The following is a 12,024-nucleotide window of genomic DNA, read 5'->3' as shown; positions in this document are numbered from 1 at the left end:
AAAATTAAGCTGAAACTGTTGTGTGCTAATGTTAATGTGGGATGATGACAACCACTGTAACCCAAAAGCTCCAAGTCTTCGTTAACACTTGTCTGCGACCTGATCATGGGTGTACCCTGCGCTGGCACTATTTTGAACACCCATTACCGATGTGATTAGAAGGTGGAAGTGGCAAAGGATAGGTCAAACATCTCTCAAGATGGCCGACGAGTGGGTCGCCCCAAGAATGCTTCGCGCAAAGTAGTAGAGGAAGAGTGCAGGCGTTTCCGAAAGTCCTTGAAAGAATTGAAGCGGATTCCCGAACCGTAAGCGGATTTCAACAAACAGACGTATACGACTCTTCAGACGTTTGACCGAAGCTACATCGGAAACATTTTCTTCAACGAAATATATTTGAATAGGTTATTTCAATAGGCCTAATAAAAGGCCTGAGTGCCTTAATCTTTCATTCTAATCTATGGGGAGAATGACAAAATTATCAAAATGTTTCTATCGATAAAAATCAGCTAGCGATACCTACTAACAAGTCAACAAGGGCCGAGGAACCAACCAGAGAATCAAAACTGGCGGCAGACTTAAAATATATGTTTCCTTCAAGAACATCTCATTACTCGTTTGGAAGTCTCAACAGAAATGTGAATTTCATAAAAAAAATGAAAGTCCCCCTCAGAAAGCAAATCGGTAGAATCATATCAAGTTATAGCCCGGGAGGCTGGAGTCGGCGAATATCTCAAATACTGAGTCAATGCAATGAGCTCAATTAAGGATATTGCGGTACTTTGATCGATCGACATTTTAAGGTCCTCTTACTCCCTTCCATGATGACCTTTATTCCTCCATTCTGGCATAGTGGCTCATTGCTCTGGGCATCATTGTCAGAGCAATTTAGTTTATTAATTCATTCATTATCTACTATCTTTATCTCCGAGCACTCGGTTATCAACATAAAAGGACCCACTTGATAGGAAATATGATCTATGCATATGCTTCCGCCCGTTGTCAACTTCCTTGGTGGTAGCAATTTTAACAGAAACTACACAAAGCAAATAAAGTGATGGATCATAAATTAGCAAAAAAATTCTTGGCGAAAATATTGACCTAACAAATTCGCAATACAGCCAACGCGATAGAATACCGTCTATGGTATTATGATATACATAAGAATAATCTGAGTTAATAATACATAATATTTAATTCCAATCATATCAAAATTTGTTCCGCCAATAATTGCAGCACATGAAAGGGTTTCTGCTTTGTTATAGCTTTTAGCAAATCAAACAAAATCGTAGATGCTAACTTCTTCACAATTTGCAAATTCTAATCAATTGTTCGATCAAAAACCTTGTCTGCGAGAATGAAATCTTGTGATGCATATTTGCCAAAACTTACATTTATCTTAGACGGCGACAGAAGATTGCTTGGATCACGGAGGTAATTTTTTGTTACAAACGATAATCAACAAAATATGCATAAATAAATTGTGAAATCACGAGGTTCACATTCATTAGCGTGTGCCTATCTAATTGGTAAGATTTTAGAATTCCTTTTATCAAAAGAATTATCAGTTTTGTGGCTCAAATGTACATATTATACCCGCACAGTTGTATAATCCAACTGCTCCATGTCTAAGCGGTGATTACTGGGGTGACAGGTGGAATAAAAGTATAAATGTATATTTAGTGGAAAGAAGAAACCAGAGGGGAAAGTACTGAATCACGGGGGGCCGGTGTGCCTAAGACTTGACAGAAATCAATAAAATACCGACCACAACCCATTAAGCTTCTAGAAATTTTGGCTATGAAACTGCAATGGTAAATCTAAAAATTGGCCGAGATAATCCAGGATTCATAAGAACGTCGAGACAGAAATTGCTAATTCCTTAATTATGATAAAATCTACAGAGCTTACTGTCGCTAATATTGTACCTCATAAATCAGTATGAAGGAAGCGAAGCATTAAATCGTCAAGACATTCCCCACCGTAAATAATTCATCATACTTAAAACCCCCCTTGTCGTCAGAATTGAAATGAATTGAAAGCATGGGGTGCGCTGAGCAATTAATATGACTTATTTGCTTAAATCAAATCACGAATTATTCTTAGGTCTAAAAACACAAATTTACATGGTAACAGTTTGTGTTTAACTTTGAGAACAGCCATATTTGGTTACGGAAAATTCTATGACTTGTTTGAACATTCATCAAGCCTAAAATTTGCTCAACTTGCAGTACATTTTCCAGTTGTGCTTGTGGTGTCGATGGAGGCACGTCTGCATCAAGCAAAAACGATGTGTGAAGTGGCCTATACTTCAGACTGATTATCACCATAGCTTCCTATATGAAAAGATGACCTTTTTAGGGTATTTTTATACAATGACGTGGAAAACTCAAGGAAAGCAACAACCTTCGCTCTTCGCGCTAAACTCTCGTTAATTTCATCCTTTTGGGTTTTTTTTGTTCGCTCTTTCATTGACAACGCGACTAAAACACTGATTACGATAACACCATGAAATATCTCGCAGAACTAAAATGGTCTAACATGTGGTTACGTTTGGATGCGAAGCTTATTTTAGTACTCAAATTGTCCGTCAATAACTCCGCAATTATCACCAAATTTAGACCTGCGCATCTAATAATCCTGCAGCAGTGGGGCCAGCACGAAGTCAAATACATCTCTGACGTAACATACATCACCACAACCAGAGTACAAAGCCCGCGAACGACCATCTCGGTCATTGTACTGTCATTTACCTGCATTAACATTACCTCTACTCTATGCAATATTTTCCATATCAGCATTATAACTTGAATAACTACTTTTTTGAAGATGCTGAAACCGTTATCTATTGCTACGGCAGAAAGTCGTCGGACTCAACCGTCTACTCGCAGGGCTTCTATTATGAACCGAAGAAAAATTTCGACAATCACGAGGGCAGGTCACATCCCACATTGGATAAGTGGCACTAGTCATAGTGCAGGTCCGCCAACTCGTAAATATAACTCAACATAAATGACCGCAACATGTGCTTGAATACCAATATGCCAGCCAGTTGCAGAATGTGCTCGGTGTTCTTGTCACTTATACAGATGCTCAGAGGTGGGGAGGAGGCAAACGGGGCAGCCACCATGTTGGCTTGAACTTCTACGTAGTGGCACTGGGAAGCACATTGACTTGCTAGTAGGGCGTCCAGACGTGCCTCTGCACGGAACTCACCTCAAGTGGCTCCGGCACAAAGCCCTCATCAGAGAATATCTGGTACATATTCCTGGGGAAGTGGTTGTGCCCGTTTATTTTCGTGGTGGCTGTGGTTGTGCCCACATCGCTGGAAAAGCTCCTTGTGCGTTCAAGCATAGAGCTTCACTGTACAAATCGACCATATCTTTTATTTACGGAAGACACTTTAGGTAGGCATCGTATCCACTAGTATCATATCAATCCATGTTCGAGAAAACCAGCCAGTACGGTAAGCATTCACATAAAACTATCAAGCCTAAGCTGTATTTTTGACACCCTCGAAAGCTTCAAGGAGCTGAAAAAGATAGACTGGAGAAGTTATCATCTAAAACAATGGACAAGTGACCGACAAATGCTGAAGATAATCCAGATAAATCTTCAGAATAGTGAAGCTGCGATGAGATCAATCAAGTGGCTAATTAAATCTGATGGTCTGGCCACAGCACTAATCAAGGACCCTTGGCTAGCTAATGATGGTAAGACAGCCAAACACGTGTAGAAAGTAAGCTGATATATCACATGCCCTTTGGTAAGTCCAGAAGAAGTATATTCACTAAATTCGATATCCAAACATTATCATCAAATGACTAAGTGGCACTCATCAGAAGAGCTCGGGAAGTGGGCAATGCGCGGAACTATGTACTTAGTAGTAGCTACCTATTTCCGGTCGCACCACACGCACATTAATCCTGTCATGAGACTGATCCCTTGCGAGGCACATAATCTCCAGACAATTGTTGATGCGGAGGAGGAGATTTGAGTATTTTAATGAATATACCCGAGTATAGTAACATTCGCATGGAAATTCGGAAATCCAAAGAATATACACACACATCGCAGTCCATGTAACACGAATTATATTGAGGCTAAACTCTCACCTTGTTAAGACACTCAAAAAGCTAATTGAGAAATCACAGTTGCATCACAAGCGTAAGCACGCTGCAAAAAGAAAAATCTTATGATACGGTAGCCCATCAGCTAGAATCATAGATTGATACCGCATCAAACAATAAAAAGGTAACCATCGTATCTTAATGGATATAGTAGCCTTTGATTGATGAATTAATTTCACAATAAATTGTCTCAAACTGCCGCCAGATAGTACCGTATCGAATAATAGAGTTCAAATAAGTCCTACATATGATTATGACACATTTTATCTGTGGCGACTCTGGAACGTCATCTTATTTGTATTTCTGAAACCTGGCTTGATGACCATATATTGAACAACAACATTCCAACAATCTCTTCGGCACTTCCCTACTACTCTCTTCCATTATGAAAACTTGCTCGGCACTGAATTTCAACACCCCCAACAACTTTTTGGGTCGCACTCTCGAACTTTTCCTTCCCAAGCTCTTTGAGCGCCACGTCTCCGGAAAGTCAACTTGGACGGTCTCAACTCAAACTCTACGTGTGATTAAGCTCTTGGCACCTTTTGTAATATCATATCCGATCTTCTCTCCGGTTATGTCTCTTCCCCTCTTACTTGTCTTCGTTCTTACCCAAATTGGTTGGCAATGGACATCCTTAATAACATCCGCCTGAAACATGAATTGCAGAAGAAGTTTCGAACTTGAAGGCTATGCGTTCCACTGTGAATTCGATGATTAAAATAGCGCATAAGATATACTTGTTGAGCTTCGAGGCCGCCCTCGTTCGCGGTAACTTTAAACCGTTTTGGTCTCACACTCGCCATTCCCATAACCCCACCCAATCTTTCCCTTCTTCAATCAACTTTGTTGATTCCACGGCCAACTCCCTTCCCCGCCTTCTCTGTTCTTGCGTGTTTACTCTCTCAGCCGCTGTGCCCTCTACGCCATTTCTTGATGGTAACTGCTCCGAATCTATTGCCATTCCTCTCCTTAGTTGAGTTCCTCATTAGTAATTTCAATATCAATGTCCAACCTGGTCCCGATAGGCTCGTCAACCTCTTCCTTGTTTACTGTAAACTATACATTTCCCTCCCTCTCTGTATTATCTGCAACAAAAGTTTAAAAGAATGCTATTTTCCTCATCTTTAGAAAGAGGCCCTCATCATCCCTATCCTCAAAAGAAGAGATCCTTCACTAGCTGTAAACTACCGTACCATATCTCTTCTCCCGTCCTACTTGCGCGCAGTTCGGTCACCTCCTTGTGAAAGAGCAGCATGGTTTTGTGGAACGTCAATCTACTGCTTCAAAACTTTTGACTTTTATCAACTTCGTTGTTAAATGCTTTAATTCACGACAGGAGGTACACGCTATTTATACCGATTTCGACAAAGCCCTTGATACCGTTGACCACAATGTTCTCCTCTCCTAACTCTCCCTAATCAACTCCCCCCCCATATCATCTCTTGGCTTTCCTGCTACCTCTCATACCGTTCCTCTAGGTTGTTTTTCGTGGACACTCATTTTGTTCTTTCTCTCCTTTCTCTGGTGTTCCCCAAGGCTCTATACTTGGCCTCCTACCATTCCTGTTTTTTATCATTGATGTCCTCTCCGTGTCCGTGTTTGCTGTTCGCTGACGACGTTAAATTACTTGGCTCTTTTTTGTCTTCGTTGGACTGTCCTCTTTTGCAATATAACTTTAATACTTTAGTCCGTTGGTGCTCGGTTAACAAGTTGACACTGAATGTACTATTCACTTAAATCTTCCCCAACATCCTTTCCCTACTCTCTTAGTGGACAACCCCTTTTGCTTTTCCCGGGGGGTCCCTTTCAAGATCCGAAAAGAGTCAATAACTTCAAAGACATATTCTCAGAAACTATCCAACTGAAAAATCTGAGAAAAATGATGGTGATCCATGCGCATCGTATCTTGACCTCAAAATACTCCCCATTGCGATATTTGCTCAAGTAAAATCAATGACAGTATACTATTATATTTTGAAAATTTACTGCGAACTTCCTTTAAATTCATCCTGGATTCGTAAAATTTTGCAATAATATAGGCTTTAATATGAAGCAAAATAAAAAAAAAATTACTGATGGTTTTGTCCAGGGTAGAGATAACTGCTCCACCTCTTCCCTAGGAGCATTGTGACCGAAACTGGCAACAGGTGGCAATCGTTCCATTTATATATAGCCGCCAACATGACATGCGTGCGAAATATATTCAAATGAAATTTTGAATAACTTGGGTGTTTAACTGAAAAATATGGGTTCGTGAACCACAAGAGAAGAAGTTGCTTCCTCAGTGGTCTGTCATCAAGTTGATGCCGATTCACTCCTCAAACTAAAAATGAAGTATCATCCTAGAAAGTTTGCTGGAAATATTACTATTATTAACTAAGTTAGATCAAAGTTACCGTTTCCATGTGAAATTATTACTAACAGATAGAGGTAAGCAGAAACAGCATGGCATTTGGAGAAGACAGGTAAATAAATGAACGATATGACCCTTCAAAGTGAGCCACATCGGCAAATACGATCATCGATCGACAACGTCGAAATGCATTTGCTGGTAGAATCTGACATACGTGCATCTGTAAGAGACATTCCAGACAAATTTGGTGTATCCTATTCGACAATTCCCGGCACTTGAGAGTGGGTTCCGCATTAACTTACTAAGTAAAACTGCTTCGAAAGGATTTGTAGTTCTCTGCTCCACCGCAATATAAGCGATTCCTTTCTTCACGGAGTAGTGACATGTGATAAAAAGTAGGTATTCTACGACAATCATCACAAATAAGCACAACGGACAGATGCCAATGGGCCTTCAAAACACATGCCAAAACCGAGCCTTCACCCGAAAAAGGTAATGATAACTGTTTGATGGTGTATCGTAGTGAATTAATGCCAACGGCCTAGATTGCTCGACAGAGATCGTGTTTCATGACAACCAGCAACCTCATATATCCAAAATAACGTCCTAAAGGATTTAGAGTAAGAGACTCCATCCCATTTGGCATATTCACCCGACATGAAGCAGTCCTCAAAATTGCTTCCGAGGAATTTATTCACAATACAAAGTTGGACTTTTACGAAACTGGCATAAGTGCCCTTGCGTCTCGTTGAGAGAAGTGTCCGAATCCGCTTTAACAAATAAAAGTAATTTTCATAAGAATTATTTTACTATCTACTCCGATGTTTCATCTGCAACCACCTAATTGTATCAGCCGCCAGGAAGCACTGAATAGATGGCACTGCAAGCTTTTAGAATTATTGTTCGTCGTCATATGCAAGTGAAATCCACAAAGAAAACCCAATTGTCCCTATTGTGAAATCTTGTAGTGGCCAAAGTACTCCTCCGGAACGCCCATTAGCGTCCATTCGCATACTCATATCGGTGAAATTCCTGCGAGCGATTTCAGAACTAGAACAACCTTTAAGCCTAGTAGAAGAGTAGTGTGAAACGGAAAATTTTCAGGACAATTCCTCCAAAGAATGTTGGATGAAATCAAATGTGAATGAAAGATTCCAGACTGCGAAGCTAGGCTGCGAGTTGACGAAAACTTGGAGCATTACTGGCAATCAATGTCCATGTACGACCCCCATATAGTAACACAAAGACAACATGGGCACGGGACAGCCTAAACTTGATAGTTACACTGACAAATTTTGGACAAAACAACGTCAAATTCGACGACCCTGTTCTTTTGTGGACCGAACGAACTCTAAGACAAATTGGAGACCATAAGGAAAGTGGAAAGTCACGTCTGTATGCGTTATAACCGACCAAAAAGAAAAAAAAATATGTAATGCTCGTCGAAGCTTAAATTCGAGTCGGGAGAGGGACTACAACGAAAATAGTCAACCAAATTATGGTAAATCTAAGCTTATTACCACTGATGAAAATCGTAACGTTAACGGTGAATACTACCGAAACAAAATATTGCTGATCTACGGGAAGTACACCAATAACCGATACCAATATTGAAAAGGATATCTCAAATTTTCATACAAAATAGAGCCAGCCAACTAAAATTTTTGGGCAATATTAAATGAGATAGAATTGAAGGAACCTACACTAACCATAAAATCAATTCAGTAATTTTTGTATGTTTTTAGAATATTTGAAAAATAAGTGTGGCAAAATTACCGCCCATCCTGTATAAACAAAAAAGTAATATGTTAAGATCGGACCACTAGTTCCAGTCGCGAAGAAGAAAACTGCTCGATTACCGGGATATCCGCTCATCTTCCAATTCCCAAAAATAAGCCTGCTGCTTATTTAGGTATTAAGTTGGAATGGTCTTTGCCTTCCAGAGAGAGAGGTACAAAACCCTTCAACTTTCCAAAGGAGCCAAATATCTAATAGTTATTCTAGACAAGAAGCTTCTTTAGAACATAGATGTAGAGGTGAAACGAGCTCTCACAACCTATGTGCGACATGGGGACTTTGGCCTCATATGGTAAAGTGGATATATGTTGCTATCATTAGGCGATATTGGCTTATGCATCCGTAGTGCGGTGAGTTAGAGTGAAACAAAAGAACTTTCACTATCAACTAGCCACATTGCAAAGCGCTGTCTGTCTGGGTATTATCGGTTACATGAACTTGACATCCAGCACAACTCTAAATGCATTAGGCAATTTGTAGCCCTTGAATTAGTTTATTGAGAGCACTGCAATAAGAGCAGCTCATAGATTAGTTCTAGATATTATAGTATACACCGATGGCTTAAAAACAGAACAGGGTTCTGGAGCATGAGTCTACTTCTCGAATAAAAACGAGAACTGACTTTTCACATAGGACAATATGCAACGGTCTTTCAAACTGAAATGCATGCGATCCTAAGGACGGCAACCTGGGTAATTGACGGCGGTTGTAGTGTAGGTGCATCGTAATCTGTAGCGATAGTCAAGCTGCATTGAGGGCGTCGAGCAGTTCATTGATCACTTCAAAAATCGTTCAGGAATGTAGAAATCGATCGAGCTCTGTTTCTAGATTCAATATGGTGGAATTATGATACTCTAGGTATCCAGCCATTGTGGTTTTGATGGAAATGAAATCTCAGATGCTTTAGCAAGAGAGGGTTCAAATTTCCCCCTTGCCCGGACCGGAACCAGCAATTGGGGTGGCAGTAGCATTGGCTAGTGTTACTATCAAGACCTGAGAACAAGCTTTTCATAATGGCAGGTGGCAGAGCCTTAATGCTGATAGATACATGAAACTTTTCCTGTCAATACCAAGCAACATCCTGCAAAGTGTTCCCTGTTGAAAGGCGGGAAAACTTGCAGGAGTATTGTGGGCTTTCTGACATGACCTAATTCACTAGCTAGGGATAAGAATAGAATGAAGATTCTTCAGGATGATACGTGTCCACTCTGTAATGAGGAAACGAGATCCACGGAACGCTAAGGGACCCATCTGACATTGGATTGGATTGGATTTTTGGCGCTGATATGTTACAACGGGTAGCATTATATCTGTTTCCGTCCTGCGCTACATAAACGAATCCGGGATATTCCATTAGACGAGGGCATCGGGTACAATCGACAACTAGGATCTGAGCGCTCGCAGACTTTGCCTCCCCCACCTCGCACACATGCACACACAACTTTTAAATCGTCGAAACCATTCAATGTCTGATTTATGCGATGGTGCGGACTCACTATATTCGATTGACACATGTTGGCACTTCACGATACACCAAAAGTTGGCTGTCACCATCTTTTGGAAACGGGCCGAATTGTACAGCGAAAAAATCGACGAATATTATGATTTTTAGGATTACCAAAGTTATGGGACTAAAGGTTTTTGAATAAAAATTTTCAGAATCATCAAAGGAACAGTGATGAGTGAAAAATCTGCCTTAGCGAGTATTTTCGCAAAATTCTAGAATGGAAGTACTCCAACGCTTCGGTCAAATTCCATAGGTGCCAGAGCACTCAAGCGTCACTGGAAACAAAAAGGCTGTTGTGTTGATTTACCAGAGTTAGAATACAATGGTTAGATAACAACTGTTTTTTTAGTAATCTCATTCGTTGTTACGATTCAAAAATTCATGAAAACCAATGAAGAAACCAGAGATCACAATCTTATGAGAATCTGTAGATGCCTCTGCCTCAAAGACTTTAAGAGACGTCCATAGATCCGCAAAAGACTGCAATCGATGCAAACAGGAAATTTTCTGAACGGACGCACTAGGTAAAAATTTTAATTTAATGGATCAATTATAAACTAACTGATTAGAACTGTGGTCCTCTTCAATTTTCCAACTGAACCCAACCATCACTTTCTCAATTTAGCTAAAAGTAACCGATTTCACCATAAAGGTTTACAGATGAGTCATAAGAAATACATCCGTGATTCGAAAATCTCCCAATTAAGAATATTTAATTATATGCTCCTTCTCCAATTTCGTTGGGACGAATTCTAAGACTTAGTTTTATTTTTAGTTAAGCCTCCCAGTTAATTTCAGGAAGAAATTACATAGAATGGATTCCGGTTCAAACCGCTAGTCCGAGCAAGCTTTATAATTCGAGTGAATCTAATTCGTTTAATTTTTTACAAGTAGTACGTGCTCTTTCCATTCTTTGCTTTTGGTTTTGTCATTTAATACCACAATCCTATATTTCAAACGAGAGAGCGAACATGTTAGAAATTCTTTGTTAAATATGTATGCACAAAAAGTTTCAGAGATTTCACATGTGCCAAGATAATTTCTTCGAAATCTCTGCTCGTGTGGCAGTAATTGTACAAACAAATTTGAACAAAATAAAATGTATGGAATGCACTGCGAAAATTCTTCTCAAAATCGTTTTATCAACAACCTCAGTTTCCCGTGATTAGCCTTTACCCACTTTCCATATTCCGCCATATTTGCAGGGTGTTTACGTACATGACAACAAGTAGATACTTGTAGAACCCATGAGTAAACTTTCTTACCGGAAATAAATGCTTTTGCAACTATTCAGAAAATGTGTGAATCTGGAATATTTCTCAGAACCTACCTAACCAATCCGTGCGAAATCTTGTCAATAACATAATTAACGAGTTTTGAAAAATATCGAGGTTGCCAGGCAATGCGTCATAGAAATCATAAATTTTGCCAAATAATCTTCCAAGAAATGTTCAAAAGAATCGATCAAGTAGCTCCTTTGTGCGGTGTTATCTGCGTGTTTGTATATCAATTACTATAATTTGAAATAAATCAGATATAAGGTGTCAAAGCAGATACGCCAGTTCCAACTGGAATCAAAGTACGTTTCACGTTCCTTATTGTTATATTATCAAAATAAAAATGGTTTCGCCAGCATTTCAATAAATTGATTTACTTCATGTGACATGTGATAAAGATATTGTATTTCTTCCCTGCTATCTGTTGCTTCTTGAAGAATTTATTTATAATAGCATCGTCTGGATATTAGCTATCTATTCAGTTGTGTCTGCAGTTTTCGTAGACGACGAATTTTCAATCCATTAACGTCAATTCTAAGCGATAAACTTTATAGGATATTATCCAGGTGAAATACTTCGAATAGATAAGAACCAAAAGCGGATTGAAGTGCGGAAGACATCGATAAACATATGTACGTACAACTCCGCACCTACCAAGAGACAATAATCAATGTGCAAGAGTATGTGAAAAGAAATTTGATTAAAAGTCCTAATAATGTAGAGATAGAGAAAGACAAGAAAACAAATTGGAAAACTAAACATACAATTGTTGGTAAATTACCGTCCATCAAAGAACTTGTTTCAAAGTCACGTGATCAACGCATTTTTTGTTAATTTGTCTTGTGGACACAATCTTTTAGATATAGTATCTAATTGTGATTATCACGATACTCAGCGCACGTGAGTTTGGGTCACAAAAACGACTTAAGACAATATTGGTAAAACATGTGACGTCTTCAG

The 12,024-nt window shown here is 39.4% G+C and overlaps 1 protein-coding gene across 2 annotated transcripts in view; it reads right to left on the bottom strand.

Moving 5' to 3' along the window:
* LOC119646689 (protein pinocchio) overlaps positions 1–12,024 on the bottom strand; it is a 220,109-nt gene that overhangs the window by 167,062 nt on the left and 41,023 nt on the right. The gene's annotated exons all lie outside the window — the stretch shown is intronic.

This window comes from Hermetia illucens, chromosome 1 (genome assembly GCF_905115235.1).
Source record: "Hermetia illucens chromosome 1, iHerIll2.2.curated.20191125, whole genome shotgun sequence".
In the NCBI taxonomy this organism is placed as follows: Eukaryota; Metazoa; Arthropoda; class Insecta; order Diptera; family Stratiomyidae; genus Hermetia; species Hermetia illucens.
Note: the sequence above shows the minus strand (reverse complement) of the source record. Positions and strands in the feature narration are given on the sequence as shown.